We start from the raw sequence: 18,888 nt of genomic DNA, 5'->3' as shown, positions 1-18,888 counted from the left end.
GCGTACCGTCCTCGTAATCTCCTAAGTTTTGGCTTGGGGGGATGTATGCACTCCATGGATTGGGTTGTTTTCCCAATGTGCTAAAGCGGGGTATGGGTGCCCCTGGTGTCCATTTGGGTGGAGGGTCCCATGAGGTATCCTCGCTAGGAGGTGCAACTGGCTGGTACATGCCGAAGAGAGCTCTTGTTCTATTGTACTCAGTCGTAGGGTCAAATGCTAGTAAGTGGGGTTCGTAGGCCATGTCTTGTGTTTCTTGCACCTCCTCAGCCTCTTACTCTCTTTGTAGAGCCACCATGTAAGTAGGATGATCAGTCGGTGGTTGCACCACCTCTACAAGGTCTGGTCTCATTGAGGTTGCAAAAGCATTTACAAACTCTAGCGTGGGGGCCCTAGTTTCAGTTCCTCTTGGCCCTCGTCAGAACATGTTGCCTATCCATCCAAACATGCTACTATGTGACGGGGTGGGTGACGTTGGGGCCATTGGAGTTCATGTTGGCTCTGTGACCCGGGCTCCATGTCAGTGGCAAAGCTCATAGATTTCACTAATTGAGAGCTTTCACTTGTATTGGTCCACCTTCTTGGGTATGACTCAAACTCGGGGTATGAGTTGAGTTGTGAGCTGCCTATGGTATGTGCGGCGAAGCTTGAGGTATGACTAGATAAGCTTGTGGTGATTGACGCACTTGCTTTGTCTTGTGAATCTGGTCCTATAAGTCATCTTGACCTCAATCGCATGTGGCGAGTGGAGTGCTGGGGTCCAGGATACGAGAGGACTAAGTCCTCTTTAACCCTCTAGGGGAGCTTGGTGCTTTTGTTTAAGTGTTTGTGAAACTGAAAAAAATTGCCAGAGGTTTGACGCAGAATGAGCTCCTTGGAGGAAGCTCAAAGAGACTCTGGGGGTCAGTCGCATGTAAGACTGCAGCTGGATAGGCTAGGCAAAACCCCGCATAGCGACATGTGTATGGGAATCGGAGCTCGAATCATCAGTAAAATCACTGTCAAAATAAGTAAACAAGAAATGGAAAAAAATTAGAAAAAAACACAAAAACAATCTCTGTTTGAGATCCTCGGGCCAGATCCGCGCATAGATCTTAGTTCCACGCGTGGATCTGGTCAAATCCACAGGGGGAAATGGCAAGTTCCGCACATGAAACTCGGTGAAAAATCCGGGTGGGGAACTGGGGGACTCTACTTGAGTTCCACATTGACTCCCAGATCTGTGCATAGATCTCATGCATCGAAAAATAATATTAAATGCTAATTACTGCATCTGACACGTGTCAACAGATTTGCATGTGGATCTTGTGAGATCCGTGTGTGGAACTGCCTCGAGATCTATGCGTGGAACTTTCAAATGGTCTGGGAAGGAAATCTGGAGATCCACGTAGGGATCTTTCGAGATCCGTGCATGGAAGTTGAGGGATATGCACGTGGATCTTAGCCTGAGATATGTGCATGGAAGTGTGCAGATCTACGCATGGATCTGTCGAGATCTGCATGTGGATCTTGTTCCTAATAGGAAAGCTTTTGGTTATTTATCTATCGCCTGAGCGATTTTGTCCATTTTTTGGCGTGTTTTTGAGTTTTTCCCCGTTTTGTTATGCGTCGCAGGTGTGGGGGGAGAGCTAATCTATGTGTGTACGTTGAAAAAATAAGTAAAAAACAAGAAAAAGTGAGTGAATGGAATTTTTTGAGATTTTCGTCTATTCCTATGCCTATTTTCCATCGAAGAAAAGATAAAAAGTGGAGTTTTTGTGGGTTTTTCCCAGTGTTTCTTTTCACTAGCAGCTTTGCTATGCTAATGCACTACTTTATGCCCGATTTTAAACTAAAACTCTATCGCGGAAAACCTCATAAAAAAGCTAAAAAATCTATCCAACCCCTCTCTTTCTCTCTCTACGCCTTCACTACTAGCTCCTTTCGGAGCTAGGCAATGGGTTTATCGAAGGAAGAATGATAATGAAGAAAAATGTGCACCAAATCCCCCGAAGCGGCACCAAAAATGTTAACTTGTGAGACCTTCGAGATAATGTGTCGTGGGGGATGAGATGCTACGCCGTGGAGGTGCTCAAGGCCTCCAACCGCTAGCCATAAATCGACAATCGCCTCCGTCATGCTCCCGTCCGTGGGTGTCACAAGCCCGTGGCCTCCGGAATGTCTCTGCTCAATGCTTCGCAAGAAGAGGAAAGTGAAGGAAAGGTGGGGAAGGGAGGAGAGGGTATGCAAGAGTGGGGTGAAGGGGAAGGGGGAACACATATCACAGCAACAATGAGCAAGCAGTAATGGTAACAAGCAAGTAATAACCAAATCATAACACAAGGGAGTGGGAGGGAAATGGAGAGAGAATGAAGACCAAAGTCAAAAGACTTGGCTGTTACACAAGACCGTTTGCAAAGGGATGGTCTAACCCTAACTTCCACTACTAGACCTAATTCTCTAGTTTGGTCAAAATAGACCCAAACTGAGATCCGATTAGTGCGGCCTCTTACTAGTAGTATCGAGAACAAAATATATAAGGCTCTCTACTTCCCTCCTCTCATTTCAATTAAATGGGCTTCCGTTATATACAAAAGAATGGTTCAAAAATGTAGGCGGGGCCCGCTAGTTTTGTTAACCTTTACAAAACAATTAACAAATGTCGTTGGCTGATGCGTATTTTTCTTGCACATATGTACCATGCACATGGAAAATTGGGTCATTTCTCCTTCTCAACCGGACATTCTGTGTCCGATGCACTTGATACTTGGCAAAATCATGGAAACCACTTATTTTAATACCCCTGCTAAGTTTTGTACCAATCAAACAAGTCCTCATATCAATGCCCTTGGCCGATGTGTGGTTTTCTTCTTATACGCACCATGCACATGGAAACTTGAGGCAATTTTCCTTCCCGATCGGACATTCGGTGTCCGATGCACATGACACTTAGCAGGATCATGTAAACCACTTATATTAAGACCCTTGCCAAGTTTTGTACCAATCAGATAAGTGTGCATATCAATGTCATTGGCCGATGCATATTTTTTCTTCTTATACGCACCATGCACATGGAAATTTGGGGCATTTTGCCTTTCCAATTGGACATTCGGTGTCCGATGCACACGATACTTGGATAAATGATGGAAACCATGTATCTTAAGACTCCTACCATTTTTGGTACCCATTGGACATGTGTACATAGGAATGTCATTGGCCGATGTGTATATTTCCTTCACATACATACCATGCACATGGAAAGTTGGGGCATTTTGCCTTCCCGACTGCACATTCTATGTCCAATGCACACAATACTTGGCAAGGTCATGTAAACCACTTACCTTAATATCCCTATTAAGTTGCTTACCAATTGGACAAGTGCACATATGGCTTATGCATATTTTTCCTTCGCATACGCACAATGCACATGGAAAATTGGGGCATTTTCCTTCCCAATCAGACATTTGGTGTAGTCGTTGGCCAATGCATATTTTTCTTGCATTTTTCCTTCACATACGTACCATGCACATGGAAAATTGGGGCATTTTGCCTTTCGAATCAGACGTTCAGTGTCTGATATACATGATACATGGCAGGATCATGTAGACCAATTACCTTAAATGCCTTCCAAGTTTTGTACCAATCGAACAAGTGCACATATCAATGTCGTCATGTATTTTTTTTGCCTTCTCGATTGGACTTTCAATGTCCGATGCGCTTGATACTTGGATCGTGTAAGCTACTTATATTAAGACCCTTTCCAAGTTTTGTACCAATCATCTAAGTGCACATATCAATGCCATTGGACGATGCATATTTTTGCTTCACATATGCACTATGCACATGGAAAATTGGGGCATTTTGCCTTCTCGATCGGACATTCGGTGTCCAATGCACTTGATACTTGGTAGGATCATGTAAACCACTTATCTTAAGACCCTTCACAAGTTTTGTACCAATCAAACAAGTTCACATATCAATGTCATTGGCCGATGTGTATTTTTCCTTCATACATACCATGCACGTGGAAAATTAGGGTATTTTGCCTTCTCGACCTCACATTCTATGTCCAATGCACACGATATTTGGCAGGATCATGGAAACCACTTACTTAAGACCCCTGCTAAGTTTCATTGCAATCGAACAAGTACACATATCAATGTCATTAGTCGAAGCATATTTTTCCCTCGCATATGCACCATGCATGTGGAAATTTGGGGCATTTTTCCTTTCAGATTGGACATTTGGTGTCTGATGCACTTGATACCTAGAAAGATCATGTAAACCACTTATCTTAACACCCCTTCCAAGTTTCATTTCAATCAGACAAGTGCACATATCAATGTCATTGGTTGATGCGTACTTTTTCTTCGCACACGCAGCATCCACATGGAAAATTGGGGCATTTTGTCTCCCGATCAGACATTCTGTGTCCAATGAACTTGATACTTAGCAATAGCATGCAAACCAATTATCTTAAGACCCCTGCCAAGTTTCATACCAATCGGACAAGTGCACATATCAATGTCGTTGGCCGATGCATATTTGTTCTTCTTATACACACCATGCACATGGAAATTTGGGCCATTTTGCCTTCGTGATCAGACATTCGGTGTCCAATGCACTTGATAATTAGTAACCTTTTATCTTAATACCCCTGACAAGTTTCGTACCAATCAAACAAGTGCACATATCAGTGTTGTTGGCCGATGCATATTTTTTCTTCACATACACACCATGCACATGGAAAATTGGGGCATTTCGCCTTCCAGAGCGCACATTCTATGTCCAAAACACTTCTCTTAAGACCCCTATTAAGTTTCTTACCAATCAAACAAGTGCACATATCAATGTCATTGGCCAATGCGTATTTTTCCTTCGCATATGCACCATGCACATGGAAGTTTGGGGCATTTTGCCTTCCCAATCGGACATTCAATGTCCGATGCACTTGATACTTGCTAGGATCATGTAAAACACTTATCTTAAGACCCCTTCCAAGTTTGGTTCAATTGGACAAGTGCACATATCAATGTCGTTGGCCGATGCACATTTTTTCTTCTTATACGCACCATGCACATGGAAATTTGGAGTGTTTTGCCTTCTTGATCGGACATTCAATGTCGTAGACACACGATACTTGGCAAGATGATGAAAACCGTTCATCATAAAACCCTTGTCAAGTTTTGTACCAATCGAACATGTGTACATATCAATTCGTTAACCGACGCCTATTTTTCCTTTACATACGTACCATCCAAACGGAAAATTGGGGTGTTTTGCCTTCCTGATCGGACATTTGGTGTTTGATGCACTTGATCCTTGGCAGGATCATGTAAACCAGTAACCTTAAGACCCCTACCAAGTTTCCTACTAATCGGACAAGTGCACATATCAATGTCAGACTATAACTTTTGGCCATTGTTGATGGTTCCTATACTGCCACAAGCTTTCAAGCTGCAAATAAAAGTTAGTGCATTTGGAGTGACACCCTCGAGTGTTTGAAATAGTCTAATGCTTCCTCACCAAGCATCACCAACATGCAATAGATAGGACAATGAACAATGATATACCATAGTGGAATGCATCTACTTTATGAACCTTTGTACCAAATGAACATAGCTTGACCACTTGAGAATTTTCTATTTTTTTGGCATCACATTCCAGTGCATCCTTGTGTGGGTATGCAAAAAATTTTAAAAATGCAAGTAGTAGTCAAGCATGGAAGAAAGGTGATACGAGGGTTATATGTTGCATGATAGCTTGTATCTCTCATGATATATGCATCACATTACTCTCATGTTTTGATATTCATTGTTGAAATTCCACCTGCCTCAATGTTGAAATTCCATCTTTCAAGAGGATCAGGAGTAGCTGAGTTTAGAATGATTGACACAACTACACCGAGAACCCATGATAGCTTGTATCTTTCATGATATATGCATTGCATTACTCTTATATTTTGATATCCCTTTTGGAAACTTCCTCACCTACCTCAATGTTGAAATTCCATCTTTTAAGAGGCTCAGGAGTAGCTTAGTTTAGAATAATCGACACAACTACACTGAGCACCCATGACATCACCACAAGAAAGAATGGTGAAAAAGCCATGATTTTACATCTAGCATACATACATACACCTGAGACATATGTGCCATGATTTTTCAAAATCCAATGGTGCAACCTATGCCATTATTCACCACATACAAGATATGGACATTCCCCCAATATGGTGGCCTATGCAAAATAGATGTGTAGATATCAAAACTCTCTCAAATACGGTGGCCATGATGTGTAATACACATGTGCAATATAGATGGGCAATATGATGGGCATGATGTGCAATACGGATGTGCACATATCGACAATCCCTCATATATGGTGGACATGATGTGCAATACAAATGTGTAATATACATGTGCAATACGATGTACATGATGTGCAATATGGATGCACAATACGATGTCCAATACACTTAACTTAAAAACAGTTTTCAAGCCTAGTCAACACAAAACAAGATGTGCAATACGCTTCAAAATGACACCATGTAAATCGAAAAGATAAGAACATGATTGCATATTAAGTTGCAGGTTACCCACTTTGAAGATTCCCTAAAAAAAGACCATATTTCTACTAATATTCTTAAAATATGCTAAAATTTACAATGTCTTTTTGAAAAACTATAAAAATGTAAGATTTTTTATAAATAAGGGAAAAAATTATAACTGTAAATTAAAATTATACATGGTTTTTCATAATATAATATATTCAAAGATAGTAGAATTTTAAAAGTTTATTTCTTTATATACTATGTTTTACATAGTCTAGTTAGTATACCTTTTAACTTCAACAAAGTTATGAATTTACCGTTGCATTGAATTTTAGTACTGACAATTTTTTATATTGTTTAATTTTTCAATATAGTTCCAGTATTAAGAAAATGTTGGTTGAAAAGTATTTCCTTAACAAAAAGGAGACTAGTAGAATTAAGATAATCTCAAGGAAAAGAACTTACATCTAGCACATTATAATAAATCTCTTACCTATCTGCATATATAAATGAATAAAAGGCCAAAAACCACACCTAGGTGCCTACCCTTGACTAGTGATTGTATCAAATTGAAGAAAAATACTTTCACATGTAAAAATGTTTAAATCAATAATTTTTATTTTTGTAAATTAGCATATGGGTCAACCAACATCACTAGTAGATGCCTAGTGATTTGTCGATCGATTTGATATGCTACATGATATACTTTCGAATTATGAAACGAAAGTTGTGGCTGTTTGAAATCCGGCAATTTTTCTAGGGCTTCATGTAATTTCAATCCCTGGGATCAGAATTTGGGCCATTTGGGCACAAATTCCGATCCTGGAGATCAAAAATTTGCATGCTTTCTTCAACTTATGCTGAGCTTCTATAACTTTGCAGTCTCCATTGAGGTACTAATGGTAGCTTGTAGGCAATAGAGATGGCAACGATGCAATAGAGATGTATGCAGCAGACAAGTCTGGGTGTTGGATCTAAGGCCTTCATCCACCAAGAGGAGTATAGACAGCTTCATGAGGGCATCATCAACAGCTTAAGGACCGAAGTTTGAAGCGGCACGAGCAGAAGCCAACCTCCTCCTCCACCTTTGTCATACAATTGCCACTAGATTCCCACATGCCATGAGGTGTCTACTCCATGACCACTAATCCGATCCGTGCATGCTAAAACGTGGATTAGAGAGCTTTGGCACAAGTTGGAATTAACTGATGCCTACATGCTAATCCAATCCCCAATCCAGGGATTGGATTAGCATGTAGGTAGCAGTAAAATCCGGATTTAGTAGTAAAATCCAATTTGTCACAACAAACTTTTTAAAATTTGATTTGTCACAATTCGATTTATCACAATAAAATCCAATTTTGCATGCTGGCATCAACAAAATCCAATAAAGCACATTGATTGCTACTCTCTTTTTTTGCAAGGAAAGGAGTTATATTAATATAGGAGGAAAATTTACAACGTGATCTTAACCAAGATCAGGACAAAAACACCAACAAGGAGCTAATAGCTTAATCCTTCATGTGACACTCAAGGGAATATCTAACTTGATTTTTACTAAGTCCTCCAACAAGAGAGCTTTGAAGAGCTTGTCATATGGCTAGACAAGGCTCACTTTGAGATTGCTTCTCTTGGGTAGGGGCATTCTTGGCCTTAGGGGTCTTGGAGGTAGTGGCTCTGGGAGTCTGTGAATGTCACCTTGTCCTTGATCTTGGAAAACATGTTCTCAATCGCCGAGCTCAAAACCTCATCCTCAAGTATGTCCTCATCATCAGGATCAATATCAACGTGACTTGCCAAACTTGGAACAAGGTGTGCTCCCAGCAAGAAAGCAATATCAACCTGATGCTCCATCATTTTGTGGTATTGGAGGAACAAATCCTCCAAGTATTGCTTATCTTCAGCTGCCATGTGATGATGAAAGTGGTAGATGGAGAAGGCTTTGAGGGATGGTGAACAGGTAGGGGCTCGACAGAGACGAGAGGTGAAGGGGTGGTAGGCATGTGAAGGGGCAAAGAAGTAGACGATGGGGAGGACGAGATGCTCCTATTGAGTGCAACTGCAACTTCCCAAGAGAGACATAAATATGTAATGGAGATCTTGAGTGCCTCCATGTGACTGACACGTGTCAAAAAAGTTGGACAAGATTTTAATGATTTTAGATCCATGTATATCTCTTTACATTATGTTGCAAAAGGAAAGTCCCTTTATGTGAGTGAGAGACGTGTCAAAAAAGGTGGAAAAGATTTTAGTGGTTTCATATCCATGTATATCTCTCTACATTATGTTGCAAAATAAAAGTGCCTCCATGTGCGTGAGTGACGTGTCAAAAAAGTTGGAGAGGACTTCAATTATTTGAGATCCATGTATATCTCTCTACATTATGTTGCAAAATTAAATGTAAATTGTTTTACAACATTTAATTTAAATTATAGGGTCTTTTTGCCACACATCTTGTTGGATCTTCCTCTATAATGACACGATTGCAAATGAAAGGAGCATTAGGTCTTTACAGGGATGAAGAGAATGTTGTTGTTGACAGTGCCTAGGAGGATGGGTCATCCACTTCAGAATCATCATCGAATCATAACAATGACCTTGATCATGACGAAGCTGTAGGTGTTGATACTAATGAAGATGCCTCTGTATAGAGAGAATGCATGGTCTTGTAGCTATGTAAAAAATGTTCGCTTTTTAAAAAAATCATTGTAAAAAAAAATTGCCTCACTTTTTAGAATCACACCAATATCAATCATTTTCAAAATTGCTATGAGAAATCCTCTAAAATTTAGGCCTCTTTTTTTAGTTCTTTTTTTTTCATGATGATACTGTGCAATACTATTTTTCAAATTGACTTAAAAAGGCTCAACTTTTTTCTTTTAGAAAAAAAATTCCATTTAGTTCTCGTTTGTGCGCAATGTTACCCACTTTATATGCAATAGTGATTAAGATGTATGCAATGAATACAATTTACTATAGATCTCAAAGAATCATATCAAACCACAGGAAAAAAGTACATTCGTGTAAAAGTGCCAACCTAGTAAGTCTAGGTTTATCATCTACAACACTTTCCTTAAGACCCATGCCAAGTTTAATACTTATCAAACAAGTGCACATACCAGTGTCATAGGTCGACCCGTATTTTTCCTTCACTTACGTACCATGCACATGGGATTTGGGGCATTTGGACTTACCAACCAGACATAGTGGGTTGGATGACTTCATACTTGGCAAGATAACGGAAAACCCTTCCCTTAAGACCCCCTGTCAATTTTGGTACTCATTGGAAAAGTTCACATACCAATGTCGTAGGCCGACGCATATTTTTCCTTTACGTGCATACCATGCACATGGAATTTGGGACACTTGGCCTTTGCAACCAGACATATGAGGTCCAATGGACTTCATACTTGGCAAGATGATGGAAACTAGTTCCCTAAAGACCCCTATCAAGTTTGGTACCCATCGGACACGTTCACATACCAATGTCATAGGCCAATGCTATTTTTCCTTCGTGCATGCCATGCAAATGAAATTTGGGACATTTGGCCTTCCCAACCGGACATACAGGGACCGATGCACTTCATACTTCGAAATATCATGGAAACCACTTCCCTTAAGACCACCTGGCAAGTTCGATACCCATTGTAAAAGTTCACATACCAAATGTCGTAGGCCGACACATATTTTTACTTCACGTGCATACCATGCACATGGAATTTGGGACATTTGGCCTTCACGACCGGACAAACAAGGTCCAATGGACTTCATACTTGACAAGATGATGGAAACCACTTCCTTTAAGACCCGTGCCAAGTTTGGTACTTATCGGATAAGTTCACATACCAATGTTGTAGGCCAACGCGTATTTTTCCTTCACGTGCATACCATGCACATAGAATTTGGGACATTTGGCCTTCCCGAATAGACATACGGGGTCCGATGGACTTCATACTAGGCCGACGCATATTTTTACTTCATGTGCATACCATGCACATGGAATTTGGGACATTTGGCCTTCCTGACCAAACATATAGTGTCCGATGGACTTCATACTTGGCAAGATGATGGAAACCACTTCCTTTAAGACACCCGTAATTTTCCTTCACTTATGTACCATGCACATGAAATTTGGGGCATTTGGACTTCCCGAACAGACATAGGGGTTCGGATGCACTTCATACTTGGCAAGATCATGAAAAACCCTTCCCTTAACACCCCCATCAAGTTTGGTACCCATCGTAAAAGTTCACATACCAATGTAGTAGGCCGATGCGTATTTTTCCTTCACATGCATACCATGCACCTGGAATTTGGGACATTTGGCCTTCTCGACCGAACATACGGGGTCCAATGCACTTCATACTTGGAAATAGCATTGAAACCCCTTCCCTTAAGACCTCCGCCAAGTTTGGTACCCATCTAACAAGTTCACATACCAATGTCGTAGGCTGACACATTTTTTTCCTTCATGTGCATACCATGCACATGAAATTCGGCACATTAAGCCTTCTCGACTGGACATATGGGGTCCGATGCACTTCGTACTTGGAAATATCATGGAAATTACTTTCCTTAAGACCCCTACCAATTCTAATACCCATCGGAGAAGTTCACATACCAATGTCGTATGTCGACACGTATTTTTCCTTCACGTGCATACCATGCACATGGAGTTTTGGGCATTTGGCCTTCTTGACCAGACATACGGGGTCCAATGCACTTGATACTTGGAAAGATCATGGAAACCCCTTCCCTTAGGACCCCTACCAAGTTTGGTACCCATTGTACAAGTTCACATACCCCGACACGTATTTTTCCTTCACGTGCGTACCATGCACATGGAATTTGGGACATTTGGCCTTCCCAACCGAACATATGGGGCCGATGCACTTCATACTTGGAAATAGAACAGAAACCCCTTCCCTTAAGACCCCTGCCAAGTTTGGTACCCATCGAACAAGTTCACATACCAATGTCGTAGGCCGATGCGTATTTTTCCTTCATGTGCATACCATGCACATGAAATTTGGGACATTTGGCCTTCCGAACCAGACATACATGGCCTGATGCACTTCATACTTGGAAATATCACGGAAACCACTTCATCAAGACCCCTGCCAAGTTTTGTACCCATAGGACAAGTTCACATACCAATGTCCTATGCCGACACATATTTTTCCTTCACGTGCATACCATGCACATGGAGTTTTGGGCATTTGGCCTTCCTGACCAGACATACGGGCTCCGATGCTCTTCATACTTGGTAAAATAATGGAAACCCCTTCCCTTAAGACCCTTGCCAAGTTTGATACCCCTGCCAAGTTTGGCACCCATGTATTTTCACCGGTATAAGCCACGGTATAAGTGTCGGTATAAGCCATGGAAGCCACGGTTACTCGCGCTTATACCGGACGAAATGTCTGCATTTGGGACACTTATTGCGGTGGTTATACCGACGCTCCTCTGTGTGGAAATTCAAACCCAAGTGTGCGTCACCTAGCTATTTCGCCGCCTGGCTCTTTGGCCTTCCCTACCCTCCATCCCTCACTGTCACCCCTCACCCCAGCCCCCAGGAACATCCCCCCGCACTCCCCTATCCATCTACACCCTCCCTGTTTGTGGGTTCCTTCTCTAGCATCCTGTATTTTGAGTTTGGAGGTTGAAGCTGCTCCATTCTGTGAGGGCATTTCGGAGCTTGTGGAGCTCACCCTTCCCTCTCTTCTCTCCCAGGTGAGCGTCCATGTTGTTTTCCTTCCTATTGCTAAGCAATGTGTGTAACTTTCATGCTGTTTTTCCATGTATGCAAGGCAAAAACGAGATTTTCTTGGGGAGATGCTGCAAGAATCTTGAGGGAAGGAGAGTACCTCTTCTTGCCTTGCATGTCTTGCTCTTTCTTTCTGTTTTTTGGATCGGTTCTTTGCTCCTTGTTGTCCTTGCTCCTCATTGTCCTCCTTTGTCTTGCTTTTCTCACACAATGCTTGTGTTTGGCTTTTGCAGGGCTTCCTGCCACCCTAACCGTATTTTCCAAGTATTTTACTGTTTTTTCTAAAACTCATGCTATTTCATTTGATTTATGATTCATTTCAAGCTCATGCCATTCGCTGAGCGAATGATGCCATCCTGGTTACGGATGAGGTGGGATTTAGGTAGTTTTTTATTTTTTAATTTATCCTATCGTCCCCTAATCCTATCACTTCATTGTAGCCCCTAATTCCCATCCCCCCTTCTCTATTTAGGCCCTAATTCCAATCCCCCTTCTCATCCAGCCCATAACACCCACACCCTTCTCTATTTAGTTCGTAAGTCTCATCCCCCATTCTCTATCCAACCCGTAACACCCACCCCCTTCTCTATTCACCCCTAATTCCCATCCCCCTTCTCTATCCAGCATGTACCACCTCCTTCTCTATTCAGCCCCTAATTCCCACTCCCCTTCTCTATTTAGCCCGTAACACTCAACTCCTAATTATCTCAGTCCCTAATTCCCATCACCCCTTCTCTATCTAGCCTGTAACACCCACCCCCTTCTCTATTCAACCCCTAAATGACATCCCCCTTCTCTATTCAGCCCCTAGTTCCCATCCCCCTTCTCTATTTAGCCCCTAAATCCCATCCCCCCTTCTATGATCTATCATCTAAAGTCTCCGGTCTCCTACTTTATAGCCTCTTGAGTCTTAAGCCTTTAGAGCCTCCATCGTCATTCCTAAGCCTCTATCTGAAATTCTAAGTGTCGGAAGCGACAAACTTCTATAGCCTCAGAAGTTTCTATCATAAGAATCTAAAGCCTCTATCATAAGCCTCTAAATCCTTGGCTCTTGAAATCCTTATGTCCTAAGCCTCTAAAGCCTCTATATACTTGGCTCTTGAAAGCCTTCTGTCCTAAGCCTCCAAGAGTCTACAGGCTTCTAAAGCCTCTATCATGTACGGCCTTGATCTCCTTCCTCAAATCCTTAAAAGACTCGTAGCCTCTTAGCCCTCTATCTTAAGCCTTTGAAGTCCGGACCCTCTATATCGGATATCCTCTAAAGCCTCTCAAGCCTCGGCTTTGTACCCTTTACTTCCTCTAACTTTAGATCCTCCTAAAGCCTCAAAAGCCTATGAAGCTTCTATGATCTATCATCTAAATCCTCTGGGCTCCTACTTTATAGACTCTTGAGTCTTAAGCCTTTAAAGCCTTTATCCTCATTCTTAAGCCTCTATCCTAAGTGGCAAGTCTCTCAAGCCTCTATAGCCTCTATCCTAGCCTCTATCCTAAGCCTCTAAACCCTCTATCCTAAGTAGCAAGCCTCTATAGCCTCTATCCTAAGCCTCTATAGCCTCTATCCTAAGCCTCTAAAGCCTCCATCCCCTTCTCTATTTAGCCCGTAACACCCACCTCCTAATTATCTCAGTCCCTAATTCCCATCCCCCCCTTCTCTATTTAGCCCCTAAATGCCATCCCCCTTCTCTGTTCAGCCCGTAGCTCCCACCCCCTTCTCTATCCAGCCCATAACACCCACCCCCTTCTCTATTCAGCCCCTAACTCCCACCCCCTTCTATATTCAACCCCTAAATTCTATCCCCCTAATTATCTCAGCCCCTAATTCCCACCCCCTTCTCTATTCAGCTCTTAACTCCCACCCCCTTATATATTTATCCCCTAAATGCCATCCCCCTAATTATCTCAGCCCCTAATTCCCCCACTTCCTTTTGTATAGTGGCACCTAAATGCCATCCCCCTAATTATCTCAGCCTTTAATTCCCATCCCCCTTCTCTATTCAGCCCCTAACTCCCCCCCCCCTTCTACATAGCGGCACCTACGTGCCATCCCCCTAAATATCTCAGCCCCTAATTCCCATCCCCCTTCTCTATTCAGCCCCTAATTCCCATCCCCCTTCTCTATTCAGACCCTAACTCCCACCCCCTTCTTTATTCAGCCCCTAACTCCCACCCCCTTCTATATTCAGCCCCTGATTCCCATCCCCCTTCTCTATTCAGCCCCTAACTCCCCATATCCCCTATTCTATCCCCATATCCACTATCCCCTATTCTATCATGGTATCCCCATATCCATACAGGGAGCACAAGCACAAGCATAAGCACATACATGGAAAAATTTCCATTTGATGAGCTTGTACATCTAGTGAATTGAAGCATATAGTTCTCGTAACCCCAATGGGAGATACCAAACAAGTGCATTAACAAAATCATAAAACAATCACAATAGAAGACAATGGTAGAACACTCCACAATGTATATGGGGACTCTACTACTCAAAGTAGTTTACCCAGTGAGAGCGGAGTACAAGAACTAACAAGGAAGTGTATTTCAAGAAGTTACAATGGAGTCATGAGCTACTATGCCCTTTTACTTTCACTATTCGTGTTGGACAAGTTAGACTCCAATCCATAACACACTCTAGACTCTTACAAGAGTAGTGCACAAGTGACTAGCTTCACCTACATTTGTTACATGGCTCGTACTTTGAGAAATATGATATTTGAGATCCAAGATATGACATCATATCCCTTGATTGATTCAAGGAACATACATTTATATTCATATGGTGCACATTGGTTGGTATGGAATCCCAAGATCAGCTCATGTGATGAAACTTTGTCAGCATGGACTTTTAATATCAACTCCCAAGATCAATAAATGATGATTAAATGTGGATTAAGTGAACAACACAAAGTGGAGAAATCACAGGCCAAGCCTTGACTACAAAAATGATCCTTTGGTATGTGTATGCATACACGTTCCTACCAACCTAATAGAGAAGAGGAGGATGACTAGGGGATTCACACACCCACCACTATTCATTACAAACCCACCCACTACAATAAAATCCATGAGATTAATCAAAAGACCCATTGTGGCACTTTATAGATATGCCCAACACTAGATATTCACTATCCTAGTGAATCACACATCATGACAAGTGAACACCACCATAGAAGAATTTTAGAAAGAGATACAAGGGAGATGTGGTCATAGAAGTATCACATTAAGAAAGAAACCATGACATGAGAAACATGAGGGGAAACATAGACAAGTCAAAAAGGAGAAGAGAGCTCATATTTGAGATGGAAAAGAGGTATCAAAGAACATTAGGGTATCCTCATCATCCAACGTAACTACCATCTTAGTCCAGTGTCACCATTGATGTGTGGAGGAAGGAGAGGTGATAATAAACAAGGGGGAATAGGTCAAGAGGACTAGGGGACAAGGGGAGTAGGATGCGTGAAAGAAGACCAAGGAAGGAGAAGTTTTGCTGAAGATGGAGGAATGGGGAAAGAGGGTAAGGGGACAAGGGGAGCAAGAGGTTCCAAAGAAGCTAGAGGGAGGCGATGTCCTATTAAAAAGGTAGAAGGAGCGAAGAGGGTAAGGGGACAAGTGGAGAAAGAGGGGTCAAAGAAGCTAGAGAAAGGATAGGTCTTGAATAGGAAAAGGGGACAAGAGTGGTGATAGGATGCTCAGGTTGTGTAGGGAAAGGAAAACGACAAGGAGCTGAAGGAAGGGGAAGACCAAAGTGACGATGTGGCCCAGGGATTTCCATGGGCTCACAGAGTGCTTGCTCAAGTGTTTTTAAGTGGGCATGATTAGATTGTCATAGTGCAAGTGTGTTCTGTGTCCATACGGTCATCTTCATGTGCACCATCATGATGATCAGTGCTCTATGATGACCACTTTCCCATCCTTGTATACAGCCCACTTTCCCTCCTTCCACGCCTCCAACACTCATGGCATATGTTCCTTATAGTGTGCTACCTGTGTAGGTGTCAAGGCCTCATCCAAATAGATTTTCTCCCCCTTTGAGGGCTGCCCTTTTATAAAGGAAAGCTCTCTTTGCGTCCATGTCTGCAAATTTCAAGATCAAGGCCCATGTTTTTGTAGCATCTTTCCCTACTCTCCATGCATTCACAATAGGAACATCAACTACCCCTATTTGTGCACCAAGTTCTTTTGCATCTTCTTATGGGTTATCCTTTTCCACCCAGCTTGTGACCTGCACGTGCAATGTCCTAGCTCGTCTCTTGGCCACGTCTTTGAGGGTTGCATTCATCATTTCCACTTTATTCTCTGGTGCACTCTTGTGTTTCTTTAGAACATCTAACCATTTTGTATTCTCCTCTATTTCAGCTTTGGTTTGTTTAGCAACCTTGGCGAAGGTTTTGATCTCCTTTTCTACGTGCAACTTCCACTCTTTGATCTCTTCTTGGACTTGGGGGCAGCAGCCCCATTCTCCCATTTCGTATATATCTCCAATTTAATCCTTACACGGAGTTAGTTCCACTTTAAGCTCGCTGATAATCATATCCTTTTCCTTCATGCATGCACCCAAGCCACTCTTCCATTGCATCCATTGGGCTTGCATCCCCTTTTGCATCTCTTCTTGTGCTTTTTGCATTGCCTGTTGCATCTCATCTTGCATTTTCTCTTGCATCTTCTCTTGCATCCTTTTTGTACCCCGGTGCATTTCCTTCTTAACAGCAGCGCACAGTGTTCTTGCTGCCATTTCCACGCGTATTAGGGTTTGTAATTCAACATATACATTTCCTTTGGACATCCGTGTCCTTGAGCAATCGGGCCTGTATTTGCTCATGTGAGACAAAGAGAGCCTGATACCTGATGTACGGGGTTTCACCATCTTAGACAAAGTGGTGACAGACCATGCATACATCACTTCTTGGTGGTTATACGAGGCAGTCATCACCTTGACACCCCCGCAAGCATCCTCGATATCATTTCACATGAAAGACCTTTGGGATATATAGCAGTGCAGTCTATGATGGCCTATGCATTATTGACCCGAATAGCCCCTTGGATGAGTTTACAGGTGGTTTGGCGCATGTATTGCATGCCTCAACAACATGGGCTTTTCCATGCACGATACCCTCCCCCACCCCTCCGCCTAACACTATCCATAGAATGGTTGGTATGATGATGAGTGCATGAGACGCACACTAGCCTGCAGAGAGAGGTCACTCTCGGTACTCGTACACATAGATAGGCAAGTACGCTCTTTCAATGCCTCGTATGTAAGAAGCGTAACCACTTGGCTAAGCTCGAGTTCGAGATATACCAACTATTCTTGGGACAGGATTGCAAGAGGGCTTGGAGAATGTTTCAGGAAAGGCAACCCCATCCCGATTACAGCACCATAGGCATGGCACGCTTATGCAAGATCTTTATATGAGCTACCAGTGCCGCCCTCCACTCACCCACCACTAGTGCCCCGCCCTGATCAGAGCACTTTCTTTACCTAATGGATGATTGTGGATGCTATTAACAGATTGCATAATGGCGAGGCCTAGGACCATGACGGTTTGATGGCTAAGCATTTCTCTCTCGCACGAGACACTTTGGTCGCAGTCTTGGTGCACATGTTTAATAGAGCCACGTGTAAGGGATTCCTGCTTCCCAAAATCTTAGAGCACGAGCTGAGCCATTGGACCATCTGCTTGCTGGTCATGGGGAGTGGATGCCTTCTTCCCGTCTACGAGGCTGAACTTCTAGCCCATGTCGCCTCCCATGTGAACTCTTGAACACTCCTTCCCTTTCGCTCAGGACGGCTCTTTTTAATCCCCCCATGTCGGTACTGTGCTACGCAGGCTTCCTTGCTTCGTATGGGTGCTCTACTTCTCAAGCCATATTCTTGCTACAACAATTGGGAGATTCAGATCTTACAATAGAGTAGGTCTTGCATTATTTGCTATACCTACCGCGCAGCTTAGGAACTCTTAACATTTGTCTTCGAATCAAGTGTTTCTGGTGCTCTTCTCGTCTTCAGTTAGAGTCTTTCTGGAGCTCTACCGCAGTGTGACACTTAATTGCTCATTCATACATGGATATGTTGGATATGCGTTCTGCCAATTGCATGGTTGGTTATGTGCGTATATGATGGCACTTGGCAGGGATCATTAACTCAATCATAATGCCCTTTTTGCCTCTCATACGGAGCTCTATGCCCGGTGAAGCCAGCCAAGCTACCTGCACCATCGAACGACTGCCTCTTGCACCAAATCTGTTGCTCCGCATGATGATTTGGAGGAGAAATTGTCTTTTCCCGAGAGTATCAATTCGTTGGACTTTCACATTGGTTTCCTAGCAAATATCAGATTTCTACTCATGCATATTTTATGTGTGACTTATTTTTTCTATGGAAATCGTTCATGTTCTTGCTGAAAGTTGGTCGGGAATTGACGACAGTTCCTACAGTGGTCTTCAATCTCTTGTATCTCTCACAGCCTTGCATCTTCTCCCCCATAAAATAATATGGTGGTAGCTTGCCATTTCCTTTCTTCAATCTATTGTCTTGATCTACGCTTTGATCGATGCCTTCTCTCTCAAAATCGGTTTCCATTTATGAAGCATA

The 18,888-nt window shown here is 42.6% G+C and overlaps 1 pseudogene; it reads right to left on the bottom strand.

Moving 5' to 3' along the window:
- Positions 1-16,178: 16,178 nt before the first annotated feature.
- LOC147888317 (uncharacterized) lies at positions 16,179-16,761 on the bottom strand (annotated as a pseudogene).
- Between the last annotated feature and the right edge of the window lie 2,127 nt (positions 16,762-18,888).

This window comes from Dipteris shenzhenensis, chromosome 22 (assembly GCF_047967505.1).
Source record: "Dipteris shenzhenensis isolate YYH24624 ecotype China chromosome 22, Dip_SZ_1.0, whole genome shotgun sequence".
NCBI lineage: Eukaryota > Viridiplantae > Streptophyta > Polypodiopsida > Gleicheniales > Dipteridaceae > Dipteris > Dipteris shenzhenensis.
Note: the sequence above shows the minus strand (reverse complement) of the source record. Positions and strands in the feature narration are given on the sequence as shown.